The following is a 24,770-nucleotide window of genomic DNA, read 5'->3' as shown; positions in this document are numbered from 1 at the left end:
ACGTGAGCGCTCACTGGGAGATAATTATATTTTCATCTGAACCATTCCAATGCAACCTCTAATTCTATACTGTGTTTTGATTTTCTGTAATTTGTTTTGTGGTAATGTAATATAAGCCATGACTATGCTCAGACTGAGTAGATTCCCAAGGTTTTAGATTTTTTTATCTAGAGCAATTAACTGCCTCACATGGAGTCCACACAGCTTTTTATTATCTTAAATTTTTCTACTTAAATGGTACAATATTAGATCAAACACAAGTGGTAACAGTTTAACATTTCTGATGCATTTACAAGTTTTATGGCATGTTTATTTTGAAAAATACATTCTTTCATGATAATTTGGTAAATATGTGGATGGCAGATAATAGAAAATACATGTATTTGTTTTAACTCTGTATTTTTAATCTCTTTGCATAATAATTTTATAATTTTAAGATTGCAGTGTTCAGATAATTGACAAAACTTGCCTAAAGTTATAAATAATAAAATCATTCTGAAAACCACAAAGATTGCACAAGGAATAAAAAAAAAAACCCACCAAAGATAGGAATTGGGTCTAATCTGTTAACATTCAAGAATGTGCTTCATAATCTTAATGTTTTTCTACCCACTTGGATTGGATAGCATGAAATATAATCCACTTAAAACTAAGAGTTTTGATGACCGGAGTAGGCCAATTCATTTCTCTCTCTGTCTCTGTCTCTGTCTCTCTCTGTCTCTCTGTCTCTCTCTCTGTCTCTCTCTCTGTCTCTCTCTCTGTCTCTCTCTCTGTCTCTCTCTCTCTCTCTCTCTCTCTCTCTCTCTCTCTCTCTCTCTCTCTCTCTCTCTCTCAACTATTGCCAGTAATCTAATGTGGAGTCATTCTTGCGGATTCCTGGGAACTTCTCTAGCACTCTGTTTCTCCCTATTCTAATGATGTCTTCATTAACTAATAGCTGAGGAGCCCCCATGGTACTGGACTAGGCCCGCTGGATAGGTGAGACAATTGTTTAGCTTGAAATGTTTAGGGGCCCCCCAGGCGGGCAGTGGGATTGAGACTCATCCCTCGTGCATGAGCTGGCTTTTTGGAGCCCAATGCCTATGATGGGACACTTTGAGGAGCTTTGGTGCAGGGAGGAGTGTCTTGGACGTGCCTCAACTGAATGTATCAGCCTTTGCTGACTCCCCATTGGAGACTTTGCCTTGGAGGAGGTGGGAATAGAGGGAGGGTTGGGAAGGGAGGAGAGGGGAATCTGGGTGGTATGTAAAATGAATAGAAAAATCTCTTAATAGTCATAAAAAAGGAAAAAAACAAAAAAGATTTTTGGTTATTATTCCTATGATGTTATGGCAATGATTGTAGCCACATTTGAGAAGTTATATTCTCCAGTGTTAATCTCAGTTTTCTTCCCTGGTCCCTATTATTACTATATTAGTAAAACTATGTTTTCCAAGCAAAGCAAATAAAACTTTTCCAGTGGAGTCCAGCTTTGAATACAGAGAAAGGGGAGAAATTTCAAGTTAATCTACAACCTGAAAAGTAGTCTACATGTACCCCAGGAGACCAGCATTCTTGGGTGTCTTTACTTCAGGACAGGCAAACATCCTCTGAAGAAACTGTATCTGTCCCTGTCACTAGGGTTGTTCTGTTTTTTCAACTTAGGTCATGTCACCTGTTGTAAATAATAGGAAGCAACTGATATTTTGACAAGAGCATGAGAGATTCTAATGAAAAACATGACAAAGTTAACAGACTTTTCTTTTGCTTGATTCATTTTTTAACCTCATTATCTTTGACCATTTGCCCCTAGTATGTTGGAAAATGCATGTTTTTATTTTAACTCATCATTTAAGATATTTTTAGGACATTTAAAAATGTGTTACTGGCCATGTGATTTGTTGAATAAAGACTGTACTTAGAATTTTAATATATTCTACCATTCATGGTCTAGTAGGGGAGAATTTGAAATGCAGTATCATTACCTGGCATTAAAAAATTACTTACTAAATGGGGGAAGAAAAATTTAAAGGCATTCCTAAGGCTGAGGAAGTTTACCAAAGAGATCATGCTTAAATCTGATGGGGTAAGTATGATCTGCTGTAGGCTAGAGAAACTTGTGGGTTGACTCTGGCCACAGCTGTTTGGAGCTGGTCCATTGTCTGGTGCTATCAATAATAATAGTAATAATAACAAGAGTCATACTTGGAGGGTAATCAGCACTTGGTGTCCTGCCCTTACAGAGCTGGAAGCCACACTTTAGGACAACAAGGAGGACCAATCCAAAACAGAACTTCCATCTTAATGTTCTTCCACTGTCTGCTTGTAAAGTCTAATGCGTTGCTAGCTAGTGAAGGGTAAGTGTTTACATGGTCTGTTCTCACAACTGATACATATAAAGGGATCTATTTGCAATCCTATTCTTTCAAGGTTTCCTCTCAACTGTTACTATAACCCAGCCTTTATTTAGGAGCTTCAGTTGTTCCACACTTAAGAAAACTATTACTAAGCGATAGAGTATGCACAAAGAGTACATGCCACCATAAGTAGAAGCCTATAGTTAGACTTCATTTCATATCAAATGAATTCCTGGATTGTCCTACATGTGATATAGAATGTCATTACTGTGTACTGTGTATGTGGAGTCCTTGAATGATGGTGTTGACAAAGGCATTATGAACACAAAAGACAGTACCATGTGTAGAACATGTCTATTCCAGTGATGGTGACTCCACCCTTGTCATGACAAGAGAGACCTGAACAGCCAAATACAATCAGACAGATGGCTGGTACACCTGAGAAACAGTGGCTCTCCAACTGGATTTGATGTGCTAAGCAATGGTATGGAGATTAAGACAGAACTAGAAAAAAAATGTAATTCCAAGGAGGAGGAACAGGGAATCCAGAAGTCAGTGTATTGGAAGGGGAGACAGAAAAGCAGAGTCTGGGTAGCTGTAGCTGGATGCTAAGAACATAGAAGTGTAAGATTTTCTGGAAAGTAAATATCCATGTGTCAATGAATTTTCTCCTTCAGATCTCTTATGGAATTTAGAGAGAAAAAACTTTATCCATTGTTACTGTGTTTGTGTTATAGAGCATTATTTGAGTAGAGGAATGAGAATTCCAAGGACACAGGGAGAAAGATTGTGTTCATACCACTTAATATAGAGGGTGGCAGCTCTTAGAGAAAGCACCAATTACTCCCAAGGTCGAGTCCTTTACCCACTGAGCCATTTCCATAAGCCCACGCCCCCTTGTCTATCACGTTACCCTGCTCTGGGATGCTGCAGAAGAGAAACATCACAAAGAATGGACAGAAAGAGAAAGAAAGCAAGTGAAGGAATTTGGTCAGTGACTTATATTGATGCCAAAACAAAGTATAAAAATAGAAAAAGTAAAAGCTAAAACAATTCATTGTTTATAATGACAGTAAGGGCTACTTATTGTAAATGGTGGATCAGCTTCTTAAGACAGGTGTCACTCCCAATATGTCTCCATGGCATGAATTCCCATTATTGAGAAGATATCATCCTGATGATTTGCAAAGGGTGAGCGTGGAGGTTATGTCTTTGACTGACAGCTGCAGATTGGTGTGTCTGCACTAATATCACCTCTGAATAAACACACATGGCATCTGCACTTCCTTCTTCCACCTGTTCCTTCAGTGTTTCGGGCTCCCACAGGGCTTTGTCTCCTCTTACAGAATCCATTTTCATAGTTAAAATTTTATTTCCATTCTGACACTTGTAGAAACACATGGCCATATTTTTCTTTAGCTGCTTTTTCCTAAAATCTCGTGAGATATTATTAGTAAAGAACACAGCTCTGTATTACTGGATTTGCTTAACTAAATAGCAATAATATCCGGAAAAATGTCCCATAAGACACATTTTCAGCTTAATCCCTATGGGCTTAATTTTCATTAGGGTGAAGATCAGTATGGTTGTCAGCCACATTATTCACATAATAACATTATCTTCAAATAAATTATTTTATTTCTTATAATTAATAGAAATGCTTGTTATTTTCTGAAGACACAATGAAGCAAATATGTGACTGAGTTATGCAGTTTTTAAATAATCTGAGTAAAAGTATTAGTCAATTTAAAGTACATTTGTAGCTAGAGTTTTCCTGCCTTGCCCACAGTCAGGACAAATCTTTGTCACCCACCAGTCCCACAGCCGCTCATACCCAACCAAGTAAACACAGAGACTTATATTGCTTACAAACTGTATGGCCATGGCAGGCTTCTTGCTAACTGTTCTTATAGCTTAAATTAATCCATTTCAATAAATCTATACCTTGCCACGTGGCTTGTGGCTTACCGGCATCTTTACATGCTGCTTGTCCTGGTGGTGGCTGGCAGTGACTCCTTCTGTCTTTCTGTTCTTTCTTTTCTCCTCTCTGTTAGTCCCGCCTATACTTTCTGCCTAGCCTCTGGCCAATCAGTGTTTTATTTATTCACCAATCAGAGCAACACATTTGCCATACAGAACATCCCACAGCATACATTAGCTAAAAACATTAAAGTTTCCATAGGAGAAACTCAGGACTGTTTTTTATATAATTTTCTGTAATTCTTTGATTATTTTTAATTTGGGGAACAACATAATCTGTATTTACAATGACAATTCACTGAATTTTGCTTACCCGAATGTTGGCATCATCATTGACTCAAAACTTAGCTCATGTTATATTAATCACTTCAGTCTTTGTACCTCTGCCTAAAAATATCAATAACACATTATAATTGTATAGTATATATAGAATGTATACATATATATGCACATACATTCAGTCATGAACCTACTAAAATTTCGGCAAGAGCAACATAGAACATAATAAAACAGCTGCAAACCATAGCACCAGTCTAGGCACATATCAAATAATAAACAATGACTCCATTGGTTCATGGACAAATTCAGCAAATGGCATGAGGGAAACTTCTGTATAGTATAATTTATAATCACCCAAAAGAAAATTTAGAAATATCTAGAATTAATAGAGAGTGTGACATTAAAGTATGCAGTCACTTCATGTGAGGATATAGGTTGTCTTCTTCCTAATGACTCTACTGTGTGGAGGAAGGGCATTTGTAACCATAAAATGTGGAATGTGGAACAGAGCCTTGCTTATGAATGGCATAATTATAGAAAGGTGGTCTGAGTATTTGTTACATAAATTACTCAAAATAATAAGGCAGACATTTCTTTATTCAGTAGATATACATCATAATCAAACTGTTCATGGAAATATGCTTTAAATAATGTATTATTGGATTAAAAATGATTTTGCATACCACTCATCTCATGCATGCACATTCATCATCTGGCTGATAGATCTTTCCCTTTCTTTCTCTCTCTTGCTTGCTTGCTACAATACAGTTTTCTATGTTCTCAACTGAACCTTATTCCTTAAAATATAATACTCAGACTAAATCCTTAATGTCATGCAAAATCTAAGGCTCCATCCCCCATCCCCACTGACTCATCACCTGTATTTCAACTACATCATCATTCTCTGCTTTTGTAAAAAGTAAAAGTATAAGCAGTTAAAGTATACTCTGTTTAGAGTTTATACTTTTTGGATATATGATTCTGTTTAAAAAAATCAAATGAAGAACATGTAAATTAAAATCTTGTAGATGCTACTTTAAAATTTCCCATTTTTATTTTTCTCTAATTCGTAAAAAACCCTTCCCTAGTTTTTTTAGGACAATTTTCTGGCTTTCTTTTTGGTTGCTGTTGTTTTAATGAAGTATTAAAGGGGTAGAAAAATTTGACGTTCTTAAGGTCAAGTATAATTACAGGACTCTGAACCAAAGTCCATGAGAAGAACAGAGCTGCCCAAATATGAATGTGTTTTTCAACATAGCTTTTGGAAGGAAAGAGCATTGGCAATGTGTTAGTTAGACATCACACTTGCCGATTTTGTGCCAGTGGTCAACATCCTCTGAGTGATGAACTCTTCTGGTTAGAGATTTGAATGGAAGATAGTTTACATTATTTGTCCACAGGAATCACAAGGAATAATTGGAAACTGGACCTGTCAAGTCTCGCATATGCAAAGTCAGTGTAGGACTTGATTCCTCTCTAACATGTGGCACCATTATGACAGATTCCACCCACCTGCACACATGATGTAATGTACACAGTCCTTAATGGCTATAGTGAGGAGGTTGACTTGAAACATGAAGTCATACTAACCTGTGTGGTGATGGAATGTTACTGGGGGGTCTGATAAAAAAAAACTATAAAATTCTTTCTGATAATTTTATTCTACTGGATTTAAAGATATTTTAAATACATTATGCTCTTTCATTTTATTAAGTAATTGATTTTATAGAAATTTCATGTTTTCTAAAGGCTGTCCCGATTTTAGGTATGTAGCTAGTGTATGCCTGCAATCCTGGTACGTGGGAGGTGGAGGCAGGGAGGTCAGGAGTTCAAGGCAATATAAGCTTATATGAGACCTCATCTTCAAAAAGAAACAAAAGATAAAAATAATACATCCTGCTATTGAACACTTCATATACTTAACCAGGTCAAACACTCTTTATTAAAACAGTTCTTGATGTTGTAAACTTACGACATAATAGCAATGCTAATGAAGAATTTCAAGTATTGACTCAAACTCTTGCATAAGTCATGCATTAGATTGAAGGGACTGAGTCAATCTATAATTCTGTATATTTTCTCCTTTTTCCCTGTACCTATTTCTTGTCAGCCTCTCATCTTGCTGCAAATGAGAATCTTTCTCTCATTCTCTCTCTCTTACACACAAGGAAGTTAGTTGGTGAGAGGGAGAAGAAAGATTTTTCTCTTTATATATAAAGAAATTCATAATATATAAGAAATTCATTATTATTTATAGTAGCTATGAAATTCTCTATGTATGTTTAAATACTATAAAATGTTATACATATGTGCAGGATGCATAATGATATATTTTTTGAAGACTGAAATAGTTAAAGACATTAAATTCAAAGGAACCTGATTTTGAATCTTACCTCTTCAAATGATTTGACTGATACAGACCTCATGACACATTTTTCTGAACTTACATTCCATTATTTTTAAAGTGATAATTACACCAAAGGATAATTATACCAAGGAACTTAAGAGTGTACTACAATAAGAAAGTTAGATTGACATGTTTAAACTATTCTTGAGATTTGGCTGTTGACATATTTGCTCAGGTGGCTATCTTTCTGAAAGGTTGCTCAATACTATGGATAGCACAAACAGGGCATGTTTTTCCTTCACGTGGTTGATATGGTAGCTCAGGAAAGTCTTCATTCTTGTCAGAGAGCAACAGCTATTTATTCTGAGGGTTGATGGAGATTTTTTTTAAATGTTGTAGGACTAAGAATTGACAAGGAAATAGGTTTTATATGATTGAGAATACCCAAGCCTTTATAGTGGCAAGAAGTAATTCTCTCAGAATGTGCCAGGTTTAGACAGAAGGTAAGAAAGAGGTAAGGGCTAGCAGTTAAAGGCTCATGTTGACATGTGATCCAGGTGTCTCTATTTGTCATCACTTAAGAGAGATCTCCCAGGTCTAAGCTTGCAAAGAACACATGTCATGTGCTTGGGCTTTGAATATGTTAGTGATGGGAAAGGCTATTGATCATTTTACCCTATTAATATTGGAGAATCTGCAGTTTGAATTATAATCAAGACTATAATTTTCCAGGTGTACATGGTCCCCATTTAGCAGAACATTGTTTAGTAACTATGTCATTTTTTTTTCAAATTAGGACTAGAGATAATTTACAACAAAGATACCCCTTAGCTGTGGCATTGTGATTTACATGATGATACATCGACTGTAGTGCCAAAAAGTGGGAAAAGCTGAGGACATTTCTGTGTCATATATCAGCGTCTGACACAGGTGTTTAATAATTTTTCATCTTTCTTCTTTTGATATTTTATCTTTATGATGACAACGAATAAAAAAGTTCCTTCAATTACAAATGGTAGTAGCATTATAATTGAACTACCATGTTCTAAATAACAGATGCAATTATGGGCACATTGGGGGTGGCCATTAAAATACCAAAATACCTTTTGCAGCAGCTCTTTTAATTCATGTTTCTATTGCTGTGATGAAACATGACCAAATTAATTTGTGGAAGAAAGTGTTTCTTTCAACTTAGAGTTCCACATCACAGTCCATTATTTAAGGAAATCAGACAGGAACTCAATGCAGGCACCTTCTAGAGGAAGGAATTACTGAAGAAGTCACCAAAAATGCTGCTTACTGGGTTGTTCTTCATGGCTTGCTCAGATTAATTTTTTATAGCACCCAAGACTAATAGTCCAGGGGTGGCACTACCCACTGTGAACTGGGCCCTCTCAAACCGTGCATTAATAAAAAAAAAATGCACCATAGGCTGGTCTACAGGCTATGCCAGTGGGAAAATTTTCTCAAATGAGCTTTCTTCTTCCAAAATGACTCTGGTTTGCATCAACATGTCTAAAATAAGAAAAGATCAACAGTAGTCCATTTTAAATTAAATTAATGTATTTTTATTTTAATGTAGTCAAAATTTTGCTTCCAAAGAATTGTAGACATAAATCACAATGATTAACACTGTTTAACTGATATTTCAATTTTTTTAATTGAACAGAAAACACTAAAGGCATGAGAAATTGGCTATTAATACATTAATAATTATTGAGAAATTTTCATTTCTATCGAAGTTAAGCCCAACTCTCCTTAACACTTCCTAAAACAAAGAAATCAATTGGTAAGTATGACCTGGTTGGAAAATTGTATTAAATGTAGTCCTAATGAGACACAATATGTAGGAATTATTTTGGAGAAGCAGTAAAATAAAATAATATTAATAACGATATACAAATTAGTGAATTTGAAATATGAAGGCTGTAATAAATACTTAGTGGAGAAGTGCATATGAATTTTCAAATATAAATAAAAATATGCAAATATTGTCTTTCAGAAATAAATGAGAGCTACTGTCACATGCACATGCTCTGTGCAAATAGATATCAGTGATTTTGATGGGTTCATTATGTTTTTATTTGAAAACAAGGCTTGAAAATGCAATGAATTCTAACTGGGCCAAGAGAAGGAGGTAAGGATAAATTTTAAAGAGAAATAACTGAAACAATTCACTTATGCAAATAATTGACTTAGGATATTTGATTTCTTCTTAGATAAGTCAATGTGCATTAAGCTAACCACATACTAATTTAGCTGGAGTAGAAAATGGTAATCTATGCTTTTGCAAACAATTGCATTAACATAGAAGTATAATCATGGTGGTAAATAACAAACCACCACGTGGCATATTTTAATTATCAATATTGTTTGATTTTGATTAACACTATATTATTTAACTCTGCTTTTAAAATGTATTTTAGGTGTTTTGAAAATGTAAACCTTGCAAAATCTGTTAATAGTCAATAATCCAATAATTTCTTAGACTAAAGTACAATTTACTATGCAGTTACTTAATGACTTTCCCTAATGAAAACTCTCAACTAATTATTCACTTAGCTCTCTTCACTTATTTAAATTGATTGGAGTCCATGGGGAAAGGCATTTTACATCATTTGTATTTCTTTCTCACTAAACATTATTCTCTGAAAGGTCATATGGTAAATATTTTAGGATTCACAGGTCATAGGGGCCATTGTTACAACTCGGCTTGCTTACCCTCATGCAGAAGCAACCATATGTAAATGAACAAGACTGACTATAGGCCAATAACACTTTATTGATGGCTTGATTGAGTTGAAACCCATAAATGCAGACCCTTAACCTAGAGTAATGTTAGTTCTTTAATAATAACAGAAAACATAAATATAACACATAAAATAGTATTATATAATGGATACATGCTTAATTCCACAAGGTAACTGAAAATAATGATCAGAGTTGTATTTATAAAACAGATTGCTTCCATCCCTTTTGTGGTGTTTCTGAGGAAGACCTGGATAAAGCATTAAAAATTTCAGTTGTGTGTCTTTGTAATTATTACCCTGGTTATGTTTTATGTCATTTAATTATCAAAAGTTAACAATTCACAAGTGAATGTTACTCTATTCTGAAGTAAGAGTTTCAAAACTGAATGAGTATGGAGACAATAGGTTAGTCTCTATAGTCCCGAGGGTTGTGGGTACTTCTATAGAGTTGGAAAGTTCTGTGCCATTTTCCTCATCATTTGGAATCCAACATTTGGAATCACTATCTCTACAGCAAATGAGACTTTTTTATATACTGTGTTTTTTCTCTCTCCACTTTAAATCTTAACTTCTTTTAACAGATACTCAAAATTACATATACATATATATATATATTATATGCATATACAATTACAAGGTAATGTCAGTTGCAAAGTGTATAATTTCATTTAGAAGAAGTATGTGAAATAGAAAACCTATAAAATCAGAAAATGGAGTCATGCTTACAGGGTATGCAGGTTCCTTCCAGAGCTGTGACAGTGTTCAAATTAAGTGCTGTCTATACTGAAAAACAAATGAATACATACTTTAAAAGGGCGTGTTTGATGGCATGTAAATTGTCTTTCAAAAACACCAATCAAAAAGCAGAACGAAACAGCACAAAATGACTTCCTCACCAGGTTTCATAATTAGCCAAATTCTTTGTCACGATCCTTGAGCCATCTAACTTAGAGCTGAAGCAGCAGATAGCTCAACCATGCTTCAACATTGTCAGTGCATACAGACAGACAGAGTGATGTCACAAATCTCCTGATAGCCAATAGGGTGAAGAATTTGGTACCATGCATATCTGGCTAAGTGTGTGTGTGTGTGTGTGTGTGTGTGTGTGTGTGTGTGTGTGTGTGTAGAATATTTCTGATTTATTAATTATTTTGCTAAAAATATTTCTGGTGATAATCATTGGTAACTAAAACCCTGACACACATTTTTTTTTTCTTTTAGGATGGGGATTCTGCAAATCTTGAACTTTCTAGAACATCATCTTTTAGCTGTGTAACAAAGGCTGAGTTGTGTGTGGGAACTCCCTGCTTTATATACTTACCAAGCCAGACCAATTCTGGTTATGTTATTACCAATGACCTGTAAAGAAAACAATTTTTTTCAAACTCTTGAATGAAAGGACCGAATTTTCATCAACCCTGATAAGGAAATGACTGAATATTATTTTTCTATTTTTAATCTCTTTCCTCCATATAAATAGCCATATTACCAAAATACTGTCACGTGAAGTGGTAAGCAAGGATTATGTGACCCAAACACAAGTATTAGGAACTTAGTAATGTAGGATGTTGTACTGTGTTTCACTTTATAATGATGTGGTATTTAGAAGTGTTTAAAGTTTCAGGATGTGAGGTTTCTTATTTTATTCACAGTAATTATAGATGCACACGAGAATGTAATTAAATTAAGAGAGAAGATTTATTTGAATGTGATCTTTTTCGATTTTACACAGCATGTGTCTCCTTATGTTTTTCACTCATTATTCTACTTTTAACAGGGATATTTTAGTGCTTTTCTTCTTTGGTAGTAAAAAGGACAGCTTTGACTTTAATTCACTACTTAATATAGATATATACATTGCTCATTTTATTTTTTAACTTACATTACTCGTGTATATTTATCAAATGTGCCTAGGGTTATAATGCTATTATTTATTATTCCATCAGCTTTAGTGTTTTCTAGGGACTTTCTTGTAAGTTCTGCACACTTAGGCATGGCATTTGACTACTTCATTAGATACAACATGGTGCTGTATTATCACAGAGTTTAGTTGTGAAATTTTGGCACTGTGTACAGATTTTTTTTCCATATAGGTAACTTAACGGTAAATACAAAAACTGCATTTGGTGATCTGACCTCATCTTCAGGTTACTCAGCTTGGGTAATATATCATGGCAACATTATGCAGAGTCTGTCTTTCTGCAGATCAGAGACATTGAAAGGGACAGCTTGTAAAAATCAAAACAAACACAGCACACTAGCATGGTAATTTTGAGGGGAGGGTCTGTGTTTAAAACGCTGGCATGTATTTTTTTTTTCTATTCAAGTACAGCTTTCATGTGCAGAATAAAAAATGGGGAGTCAAGCTAGAGAAAGTTAAATTTCTACGTGTCCCTGTCCCTAATCAACCACAGGCCATTGACTGGGTTAATAGCTAGGAGGAAAAACTATCTTGTCAACATAAACTGGACTTTCATCTCAACCAAGTCTGACTATCAGTGAGTTGTCAAAAACAGAAAGGAAAAGAAAAAAAATCCTCTCATGATCTTTCATTTTTATCCTGTGGAGCACCTGCTGCCTTAAATGATGCCAAACTGACTGGCAGCAGGTAGTTTCTGAGACAAACCAGCTCTCCCCTCCCTGCACCCCCCTGCAAGGCTCCTCTAGCCTCCACAGAGTCCTTGGCAAGGGATTGTTCTGGGGAAAGTCAATAGTGCCTGCTGTCAGCACAATACATCTCTGGCCATTTGTAAAGGCTTCGCCTTCTTGAAGTTTAGCTGTCAGCAGCCTCACTTTGGAATAGATTTCTGCATCAATGTGTGCTGCCTCCTGCTAATGTTAAGAAATGACCACAGAGCCCTGATTGAATTCCTTTTCAGGATGCTGGCAGTAATGATACTCACTGACTGGCATCCTTCAGGCAATACCTTTAGCAACAAAGACCTGGATGAAAAGACACCACCACAGCTTCTTTCTTAAAGTGTGCTGGTAATCACTAGGCCATATACACAGATATTTATGACATATGTTTGAAATGGATTCCTGTCCTAGATACTGAGTGCCTACATTAGTAAAAGAATGAGATGACAAGCCATGGACAACACACATTAGAGCCAACATCTCCTAACACAATTGAGTCATGACAGATACAGAAATGTCAGGTAGTCAATGTCTGCAAACTATACAGCCTTTTCTGCTGAAAGTCTTAACTATTCAATTCTAGAAATTCATTCATGGGTAAAAATATTTGCCGGGAAAATGATCTTGTAGGTTTGTTTCTTAGTCTGCAAAGCTGGCCAATATAAGTAGACCCTAAGTTTTTAAAAGGTGGATCAGATTAATTAAATATAATTTTAAATGCTTTTTATCATCAATTCCTCTTAGTATTTTTGTGGAAATTGACTGAATGCATTTAGTAGATTCACTTATTCTTTTTTTCATAAGACAAAATTATTTCTGTACCTTAAGCATGGGATGCTGCATGTTGTTAGGAGATTGTAAGAATATGCTCTAAGAATGGAGTCGTGTGTGGGAGATTTCTGAGTGCTTTTGAGAAACTCCAAGAAACTAAGACAAAGTGACCTCAGTTTCTTCAAAAATACAGAAGTGTTCTCAGATTATGTTTTCATGCCCATCCCAGACATAGTGGATGAGAGTGAATTTACTTCAGATTATCCATTATAAATGGCGATTGTTATTTGTTTACATGACTCTGTGTAAAAGTATGTTTTTTTTTTCTTCTGCATGTGGCTTGCCCTTGTGATTGTATACTTTACTCATGTGATTCCCCTTAACCCCCAGAGTATATAGAGTATAAATTGTCTGATGTTTTAGATAAAGTTAGCTGTTGCATGAGACATTAGTTTTCCTTATTTCTTGGTTCCATTCTCCCAGGTCCCACCACCTCTGGAGTAGTAAAGAGAACATAGATTAACTTATTTTTAACCACTCTAGTTAGGGACAGTCTGGTATAAAAAGTAAAGTAAATAAGGATTATAAGAAGAATACAGTCACAGCCATTGAGAGGAAACAACTGGCTCATTACACCTGGAAAACTAGAGATTTGGAGGAAAGAAATATTTTTTAATCTGAAAGTTAAACGATGACTGGGATATCTATAGTTGTAATGGGGTGTGTAGTAGAGAGAGTGTTGAATATTGGAAACTTGATAAGATCACTGATGTTTTCAATGCTGGGAAAATGAACGTAATTCATGGTTTTATGTGTTTGTGGACTTGGAGAGGAAAAAGGCCACCTTTTAAGTAGAATAGAATAACTGACACCTAGTCATAGGCTCCTTTGAAATATGAATGTGTACTCAGGGCCTGGTCATCTTCATTTAGTCAGTTAGTCATTTAAGAAGAAACATTAGGTTGTATCTTGGGCACTGGTATTACAGTGGAGAAAAGATCATCATTCTTCATGGAAGTAGCACTTTACCACAGATAGAACATGGATGCATACATAGAAAGGTACATAAATATCAAATGGGAAACAATGTGAAGAAAATAAGTCAGTATTGCAGGAAAGCAGAAACAGGTGGGAAGAAAAAGGTATTTATATCATAGTCCTGGGAGCCTTTTCAGACAGACAGCACACAATCACTATATATGGGAAACAAGAGCAGCACAGAGCTCAGGAAGGAGTTTTTCAGGTGCGGGGAGCAGCAAATGCTGAAGTCCTGAGGTAGGGAAGACCAGTTGTCTGTCTTTCATTATTTAATCAACCAAAGAGTCACATATAACCTCTGGAATTAGAGTCTTTTTGTTCATGTTTCCATGATAAGCAACATGATTCATAAGCACAGTGGAAATATGTATATTTTAGAGAAAAGAGGAACATTTATTTCTAAAAATATTCTGATTGGGTATTGGGTTTTGTTCTGTTTTACTGAAAAGTCTAGTGGATGGCCCATTTCCTTCCTTAGACTAGCTTTCTGGCCATGGTGAAAATGAGGCGGACATCATGCTGGAGCACAGGAACACAGGTATAAATTTTACTCTTTGTGGTTGAGCGTTAATGATTAGGACGGCACTACCCACAGCCATGATTTCACATGCTCAGCACTTCAGTTCTGTTTTGGTTGGCTCTACAGACGGCGCTATTATTCTAATGGTTCTTAAGAAAAGAAACAAAATGCTAGAAGTGATGTCAAGCAGGAAAATATAATGAAAAAACACCAACAGTTGTCAAAAATATTGTACCTCTGCCTAGTTTTTAACTTCCTCTAAAGAACAGGACATTTTATAATCGCACTATTCTTCCAAATGATTGTCAAAGCATGCCAGATCCAGAAGATGGGTGTGGAAGAACAATGGCCCTCTGGAAGGCTTGACAACTTGTCTACACATAGAAAGTGAGGAAACAGCGATGACTTCAATTAAAGATTCCCAGTACAGTGAAATGAAAGCAAGCTCATGCCTTAGCAGGGGGAAATTTCTACATAGCCACAAATTAAGTCAAATTAGTAGACTTTTCTTTTTAACAAAGTAGTAAAGACTTTTTTAAAAACCTATTCCTTGTAGCATGTTACTGGTTAAAAGCAAATATTCAAAATAATGCAAATTGTTGCTGTATTTTGAAAGAATTTTTTTCAAAACTCAAAAGTTGTATTTAAAGGTAATTGGGGCTATATAACAAGGTATTTCCAAGCTGAATATACTGGAGTGCCTTTCAAGATGTCTTCTGGCAGTTGTTGGTAAGCTGTTCATGTATGTTTTCTAGAACAAGGTTAATTATTTCTAGCAGAATGCTGGCAAGGGTGAAGACAGAGGAAGGAAAAAAATATCTCATCAGGTCTCAGATTCATCAGTCTTAGAAGCTTTGTGTTATTCAAGCATTCTAAGGGTAGCCAAGGTAAGCTTGGTACTATATCATCAAAGAAATCCCACTCTATATCTTTCTCCACCAGATGTATAGGCATATATCAATGAAACTCATGTTTCTACTCAATGAAATGTCATTTTCATTATTTTTATGTGTTTTTTCCTCCACAGAATCCACACATCTCTACAGCATCACAGAAAATAAACATAACAGGGAGGTATGGCACATAATACTTCCATTTGTTTTCATTTTGAGAACTCAGGTTAGACACAAGGAACCCTTTGGAGTTGGAGGCAATGGTCATTTTGGGTTTATCAATAGAGGTGATCTCAACAAAACTATCATTAAGAACTTAATTTTTTTTTTTTTTTTGGTTTTTTGAGACAGGGTTTCTCTGTGTAGCTTTGCGCCTTTCCTGGAACTCACTTGGTAGCCCAGGCTGGCCTCGAACTCACAGAGATTCGCCTTGCTCTGCCTCCCGAGTGCTGGGATTAAAGGCGTGCACCACCACCACCCGGCAAGAACTTAATTTTTAAGCAAATGTGTATAATTAGTTTAAACAATTCCGTGGCTAATCTATGGAGACTAAGAGGATTCGTGATTGAGAAAATGACCAACCCTTGTAGAAACAGAGAGGACAACAGTATGGGACTAGAGACAATTTGCATGACCTGGAGGAAATGTCAGATTGCATCCTAGTAAGATGAAAGTGCTCACGTTTTCAGGAGAAACCCAGTTACCAAGAAACATATTTGGCCTATACTACTGCATGTGCAATGGTCTGTTTTTCTAGTTAAATTAGCAGTATATATTTTCCTATTCAGGAAACTACAGTGCCATGAGTTCCCTGTTGCCTCTTGCCAGACTACACGATCCAGAGTCATTCCTCTTGCTTCTGAAGAGGACAATGTAAATTTAGTTTATCCTACAGATATTTATATGCTAGCAAAACTTAATAATGCACATGTTTTCTATCTATATCCATGTAGTACTCTATAAGGACATGTTAGGGAGATACTAGCCATAGGGTCACTGAGACATTTCATGGACTTGTGGAAAAATGTTTCTTGTCTTAAGCATTCCCAATTCTAGCCTGGCAATTATAATTTTTCTGCCCTACTTGGATCTGAAATCTCCAGTTGCGCTATAAGCAAGCACTTTTCTCAGCCTTGAGACACAGCTAACCCTATAAGAATAGCTCAAACTGTTTGTGAAAGAAACATGAGTTGCCGCTCAGAACTGAATACAAGTAGGAAAATATAGACCAGTCTCCCAAATTGTGAGACTGGGCTCTGAGTGGAGACGCTTCTGGTCAGCTTGTCATCTTATCTTTGACAGCATGGCCTGTACCATTGGCCAGGTGTGCTTTGTACCTGCCAAATTTCTGTAGAATCAACTGCATGAATATCAGCTGGTGCCTGAGATGCATCTTTGCCTCAATTAAACAGAAAAAGGAAAAGGGACCCCTAGAGACTCTGTTACCTAGGACCAAGCACCAAATCAGGCCACCAAAATCTTGTCCCTACTAGTTGCAGTGATCAGGAAAACATCTTTCGTGACAAAAAAATGTTATCATCATTGTCACCCCCATATTTGACAGGATATTTTCATATACTAGATCTTGAATCATATCTTCCTTCTGAAAATATGTTTATGAATCACATAGTCAAATTATTTGCTGTGGATGTAAATGTGTAGAATGTGCCTACTGAGAGTGTAAATTATGAATGGTGCAGATATAAAAGGAGCCATAAATAAGTATTTGTCGGTTGACATTTGAATATAGAACTTACACAAAAAGGAAATACAAAAAGATATCTAATTATGGTATAGTCAAATGAGAGGAAGTATTAAGTACATTAAATCAGGCATGTAGTAGCAATCCATGATTTGCATTCACTAATGGTGTAACTAATTATTTAAATGCTTGGCATAATTATTTTTTACTTACTAAGAGTTTTTGCTGATTATTAAAAATTAACCTGGACTACCTATGGTGGTACACCTTGTACAGCCTTGATGCAGGGGGAGGGGCTTGAACCTGCCTCATCTGAATGTACCAGGCTCTGATGACCTCCCATGGGAAGCTCTATCTTGTTGGAGGAGGGAATGAGGGGTGGGTTGGGGCAAGGGAAGGCTAGAGGGGTGGGAGAAAGGAAGGGATGGGGATCTGTGGTTGGTATGTAAAATGAATAAAAAAAATTCCTTAATAGAAAAAATTAACCTGGAGCTTGTATGTCAGATCACAATGATGGGCATGATAATTGTTCACATTCCTTGTTGAATGAATTGAGGCAGAGAAGCACTGGGTGGAATTCATGATAAACATGGAATCAAGGCTGAGTCAGCAAGCCCTATTATGGGAAATATACAATCCCAAATTATTTTAGGTTTGTTGAAACTGTATCTCTGATTCAATACTAAGCTGACTTGAAAACCAGTTGTCATAATACTTGTCTCAACATGAAATTCTAAAACTATTTTCATTTTTTTTTGTATGTAGCTGTCCAGTTTGATCATCAACATTTGCTAAATATGTTTTCCTGTGTGAATTCTTGGCTTCTTTGTAAAACCTCAAGTATCTGTAGGTGTGTGGAACTATGTCTGGGTCTTTATTCCATTGATCAACACATCTGTATTTGGCCAATATCCTGATGTTTTTATTACAATGCCTGTATAGTGCTACTTGAAATCTGGGTGGTGACATCTCTAGCAGATCTCTTATTGTTTAGGATTGTTTAAGGTATGTTGATGTGTGTGTGTGTGTGTGTGTGTGTGTGTGTGTGTGTGTGTGTGTTTCCATGTGAAGTTCAAGATTATGTTTTCAGTTTCTGCTAAGAATTCTACCAGAATTTTGGTGGTGATTGCATTGAATCTGTAGATTGCTTTGGGTAGAATGATCAATTTTGCAGTATTAATCATGCCGATCCATGAGCATGGGAGGCTTTTCTATCTTTTTTGGGGACGTTGAGGCAGGGTTTCTCCATGTAGTTTTTGTGCCTGTCCTGGATCTTGCTCTGTACACCAGGCTGGCCTTGTACTCACAGAGATCTGCCTGGCTCTGCCTCTTGAGTGCTGGGATTAAAAGTGTGCACCACCACCGCCCAGCCAAGGCTTTTCTATCTTCTGATGTCTTCTTCAATATATTTCTTCCATGTCTGAAAGATTTTATTATACAACACTTTCACTTCAGTGTTAGAGTTATGCCAGGGTATTTTTGGAAGCTATTGTGAGAGGTGCTCTTTCCATTATTTCATTCTCTGTATCTTTGTCATGTAGATATACAGGAAGGCTACTGATATTTGTGTTTATTTTGTACCCTGATTCTTTTCTAAAAGTGTTTATCAACTGTAGAGGTTTCCTTTTAGATTCATTAGGGTCTTTTATGCGTAAAGCTATATCATCTTCAAATAAGGATACATTGACTATTTGACTATTTCCTCCTTCGTTATTTGTATTCCCTTCAGTTGTTTTATAGTTCTAGCTAAGATTTCAGGCACTATAATGAACAACTATGGAATGAGCTGGCATCCTTGTCTTATACTTGATTTTATGGAAATGCTCAGAATTTTTCCCCACTTAGAATAATGTCCTCTCTGGGTTTTCTATAGATTGCCTTTATTGTGTTGAGGTTTGTCCGTTATATCCCTATTCTTTCCAGAACTTTCATAATGAAGAGCTGTTAATTTTTGTCAAAGGTATTTTCTGCATCTAATGAGATGATCATGTGGTTTCTAAAATTATACTGAGATTGATAACTTTAAAATATAAAGTTTATAGTTATAGAACTTTGACTCAGATAATTTCTGGTCAGTATTTTATGTCAACTGATCAGTGTCAATTGTAAAAATAAACACCAAATGAAGGAGTTGGTGCTTTGTCTACAAACTCTCCCTAGATTGTGATCCTTTTTTTCCTGTTGTTTATTTTTAAAAAACAGAAACAAGATAATGGCACACTTCTCCCATATTGTGAATGCAATGTAAATACCGTCAATCAATATTTCACAAAATAATGAATCTTAGGCATTTTCTACTTTTTAGCCATAGAAATATGTTGAAAAGATTCAGAAAACAGTGAGGACAATAGATAAAATAAAATATGGATTTATGAAAAGTGAGAATACAACAGAAATGGAGAAACACTTTCAGTAAAAGAATTAGAACAAAGATGGATTAATTGCCTTACCTATTATTGACATGAATTGAGGAAAATAATGGAATTTTAATGTTGTCTAAAATGCTATGAGTTCTGAGTGAAAAAAGGTTGCTTTAGAAAATCAGTGCTTCAGAAATATATTACATATAACTCATAATAAGGAAATTTGAGTGAGAATTATTTCATGTTTACATTCAAATATCACAGAATCCACAGATTTCAGGAGGATAAGACATGTTTCCAATCTATATACCTAAAAAAGTAAGATTAGAGATTATTCTACCTACTGTAAATTAAAAGAACAATTAGAAGATTGTTTAAAGAAATGTATGTGTTCACTTAGTATATCATTATTTGGATTTAAGGTGTATTTTAAAAATGGATGACTTGTTGAAGAAAATATGTAAGCATATGAAATAATTTATCTGGTGAATATGTGTGGGTGGTCCTATGGCTTTGGAAATACTTGAATCACTTTATAGGTATTTTAAAATTGTAGTATCAACTCTTCAATGTACTGAGTGTATGGTATCTTGATAAACAAGAGTATGACGCACAGAAAGTATGAGTGTCACACAAACTCCTGTAACTACTGAGTAGGGGGAGTGTCTCATAGTATCTGATTGTAATAATTCCCTGGCAAGGATGACTCTTTATCACTACTGTCCTGATAATCATATTCAGTAATATGGTGCCTTTACTGAATTCAAATACCTGTGGCTCTGCCGTGAAATAATTTGTCTAAAAATCTCCATGGAGTCTCTCTCTCTCTCTCTCTCTCTCTCTCTCTCTCTCTCTCTCTCTCTCTCTCTCTCTCTCTCTCTCTCTCTCTTTCTCCTTAAAAAAGTATCAATAGCTGGGCAGTGGTGGAACACGCCTTTAATCCCAGGACTTGAGAGGCAGAGGTAGGCTGACCTCTGTGAGTTCAATGCCAGCCTATCTACAGAGTGAGTTCCAGGACAGCCAGGGCTACACAGAGAAACCCTGTCTAGAAAAATGAAACAAAACGAACCAAACCAAACCAAACCAAACCAAACCAAACCAAACCAAACCAAACCAAACACTACCAATAAAAACAGTTCCTTGCATGTGAACTGGCTCTGTGTATAGTAAAGATGCTTGCTTCCATGAGGACTTGGGTTCATATGGCACACACACACACACACACACACACACACACACACACACACACACACACCTCTTTCCCCTAAATAATAATGAAATACACATGAAAAGAATGCAAAAGAGTATGTGCCAATTTCTTCTCTTAGTTGTAGACCCTAGATTTTGCCTTTATTTTTCCTTTTCCTTTTCTAGGGTGGGGTGTAAGGAGGTCAGAGGACATATTACTAGAGTTGACTTTCTTCTTCATCCTTGAGTGGTCCAGGGATCAAGCTCAGGTCTCAGGTTTGGTGGTAAGTGCCTCTAATATGCCACCTTTCCTATGGAGATTTGAATGTGTGTGTGGCGGGGGTGGAGGGGGTGGGGTGTAGATCAGGAAACTATAATGGGGACAGTGAAAGGGGTAAACAGATTCATAAGTGATGGTTAGGGAGGGAGAAAATGAAGGTAAGAAAATGCATGCTGACATGAAATGAGAAGTGGGGACAGGGGATAGGAAGGGGAACAGGAGAAGAAGATCAACAACTATCCTGAAAATGTGGATGAAATATCATAATGGAACACTTTAAATTCTGATAAAAAATCTTACACAATTTTAAATGAAAATACATAAAAAACACTGGGTAGTATAGAACTCTACTGATCATGCATTGCAGTGATAAATCAGAGAAAACTCTGACATCATAAAATAGTGTTTTTTTTTTATGTGAAACAATCAAAACTATGATTAGGATCTCATTTGTCTATCAGGACTTTTCCTGTGCTCAGTCAGCTTTAGGAAATTGTAGAATCTTGGACATGTATAGAGTTTAAATAGTTTTTAAATTTTATGAGGATGTGTGAATGCCTGCATATATGTATATGTGGGCATTACTAGCCTGCCTGGTGCCCTTAGAGGTCAGAAGTTGGAAACCGAGACTACGTCCTTTGAAAGAGCTGCCAGTGCTCTTAACTGCTGAGCTATTTCTCTAGACCCTCAATTGCATTTTAAATAAGTATATACCATTATGTATTTTTAATTAGTGCTGGATGAATGTTGATATTATTTGACATTGCATCTTACCTTTCCAAAATATTGGCATCTAACTTGAATGGCAGAGGCAGACATCTAGGCAGTACTGATTTCCTTATTCCATAGGAATTTTCTCACTGGAGGTGCTCACACTCCAGGGATGTTATTTATTTAGTATCTGAAGGATGATGGGCTGTGACACTAATGATTCTTAGGGACCCTCATTGCCATAAGCCTATTCCCAGCATTATATTATATTTTTTACTAGTATGTCTATGTCTATATACTTATTTTTAGATTGAACTCCAGTGCTTTGTCTGTTTCACTGTTTCAGAACTCATAGTGTTTGTTCATTTCAACTCCCTTTAATATCCAACAACATGTTAAAGTTGGAGAACACAAAGAACATGTGCTCTCAACCTTCTATAGTGTGGGTATCACAGAGAAATTACAGTCTGCAGAAAGAAGGACTGAATATATTTTGATATGGCAAAAGTAAAACATAAATAAGAATCCTGGAAATATGATAACTTCATTGTGAGGTGTATGACGAAGGCTTTTAAAAGAACCTCACTTTAGCTTAGAAGCCTGCTTTACCTCTTCACCATAAGTGACTTAGGTAGGCATCTTAGTCTTCCTGCCTTTCCCCTTTTCCTTGTCTTTAGAATAAAACCTTGTTAGCTTGTGTCTTGTCTTCATTATTGGTTTTATTGTTGGTGGTGATAGTGTAATGGTAATTGTGGTAGTGGTGGTGTGTGCAAGGGAGGGGGAAGAGGTAGATTGGTGATATCATGCCATATGTTGACACATGTGTTACTACTTGGAATGTAGTCAATTCTTAAACAGGACAGGGAAAATTTGCCCTGAACAAGTAAGACTTAAACATTTCTAAACAGCTGTTTTGACATTATACATTGGTGTCAACAGAAAAGACTTTTAAAATCATGTTATTATTTTCACAGAGTTTGAAGATGTGGAGATTAATGGTTTGGGGGAGCCAGAAATATATTAACAGGGCAACTCAACTTTCACTGAAGATTGTTGCATGAAATTTTGCATCATGTTGTTTTAAAATGGAAATAATGATGAGTTACAGAGGAGGGATTAACTATTTTCACTGTGTGAAGTACATGGAAAGGTTTAATAAAATTTACTGGATGTTTGGATGGGATAACGTGCATATAACATGAAGGCATAAATGCATCCAATGGGCTAAGGGGAGAGGATCCAAAAGATCCAGGGACCAGAGTAGAAAGTAATTATGTCCTAAAGCTGTGAAAACGGTGGCCGAAGTAGCCACAAGGAGGTTATAGATGGAGTCCACATAAAAGGCAGGTGATTCTCGAGCAGCAAGAACGGGAATCGAGCCGGGCGGTGGTGGTGCACGTCTTTAATCCCAGCACTCGGGAGGCAGAGCCAGGCAGATCTTTGTGAATTTAAGGCCAGACTGGTCTACAGAGCAAGATCCAGGACAGGCAACAAAACTATACACAGAAACCCTGCTTCAACAAAGAAAGAAAGAAAGAATTGGAATCAAGACCCAGAAGTGCACACTAACCCTTCAGCGTGCAAAGCACTGTCTTTTCTTCTTCCCTATAATTTTTTTTTTCTAGTTATTACTCCATGTCCACGTCCTTCAGGAAATCATCCTTGACTATATAGGCTATTTGTAACTGTGATAGTGTTAATTGTTAATTTGAAAAAAATATCTAAAATAATCTGGGAATTGGGCTTCTGGTTTGGGTAAGTAGGGGATTATGTTGATTATATTAACTGACATGAATAAACCCCCCTTGGACTGTGGGTAGGGATCTTCCCTGGGTAGGGATCCTGGATGGTATAAAATACAGAAAGCAAGCTGAGCACTAACTTGCATGCATTCTTCACTGGACTTCAGATGGGACAGCTCCAACAGACTTCTGCTGCTGTGAGTTCTCTTCCTCGATGAACTGTAACCTCGAACTGCGAGCTAAACCAACCCTTTCTACCTTCTGTTGCCTTGGTCAGGACTTCTAGCACAGCAAGAGAAGAAGCTGAGATACTAGCCCTTCTCTCGGAATTCGATGCTACCTGATCTCTCAACAAAGAGCTTCTATTACACAGGGAATGTTAGCCTGTTTGAAATTGTTTTCTCACCTGATCATCAAACACACCATCTGGCATCTTGGCAGTAGACTCTGAGTCAGGAAGAAGTCTCAGAATCTAGGAGAAGGTGGAACAGGATTCAGAAATAAACAAACAAACAAACAACAACAACAACAACAACAACGTAAAGACTGATGAGCAAAAGAATTCAGGCAAGAAGGAGCACTTCAGGAGAAGCAGAGATGTGGGAAAGCCAGGGGATGAGGTGTCACATTTTTGTATAAGCATAGGTCATGAGCTGGAAAAATTATTTGAATAAACAGACTGAGGTCCTATCTTTGACAATATTTAATTCTTGAATAGGACTTTGTTTATGCTCAAAGGAATAGACGGTATAATAAGACTTTTTTCCCTCAGGCTGGGGAGATATCTCAGCCCTTAAATTCTAGGCTAGTAACCAAAGAATTTTTTCCTTGAATGTAAATGACACAGTTAGCACGTTCATAAAAATGAATCTGGCAGTGTGGGTAGGACAGTGTGCTGAAGACATTTCCTTCAACGAGGGTTCTAGTTAGAAAACAATTCAAAATAATTACTAGTACTGCTAACCTAAGACACTAAGAAATATTTTGCTCATTTTGGAAGCCATGCGCCTGGAGATTCTCCTACACATCTCATGAAATGTACCAAATCAGTCTTATTACTTAGAGACACTATTCTGGAAAGAAAATGAAACATGAAAACATGTCTTTGAGATATGGGTTCATTAAGAGTCATGTCATCTGCCTACTGAAGGCCTAATAAAATCTGCTTTTGCCACATACATAGACCAATGGTATTCTTTCATGGCCTTTGCTATTGTTGAGGCAAAGATG

At 36.4% G+C, this 24,770-nt stretch overlaps 1 protein-coding gene across 3 annotated transcripts in view; it reads left to right on the top strand.

Annotated features, from left to right (window-relative positions):
- The window catches only part of Csnk2a2ip (casein kinase 2 subunit alpha' interacting protein), a 171,525-nt gene that overhangs the window by 145,465 nt on the left and 1,290 nt on the right, over positions 1-24,770 (top strand). For 2 of the 3 annotated variants that reach the window (XR_013043793.1, XR_013043792.1), the window contains exons 4-7: positions 8,612-8,731; positions 8,945-9,079; positions 20,994-21,091; positions 23,818-24,079. The gene's annotated coding sequence lies outside the window, so the exon portion shown is untranslated. Of the gene's footprint in view, positions 1-2,222; positions 2,337-7,738; positions 7,873-8,611; positions 8,732-8,944; positions 9,080-10,913; positions 11,109-20,993; positions 21,092-23,817; positions 24,080-24,770 lie in introns of those variants that run through there. The other variant, XR_013043791.1, reaches the window with a different exon arrangement.

Source organism: Peromyscus maniculatus, chromosome 12 (genome assembly GCF_049852395.1).
Source record: "Peromyscus maniculatus bairdii isolate BWxNUB_F1_BW_parent chromosome 12, HU_Pman_BW_mat_3.1, whole genome shotgun sequence".
Taxonomy (NCBI): domain Eukaryota; kingdom Metazoa; phylum Chordata; class Mammalia; order Rodentia; family Cricetidae; genus Peromyscus; species Peromyscus maniculatus.
This window is presented reverse-complemented; position numbering and strand designations above follow the sequence as displayed.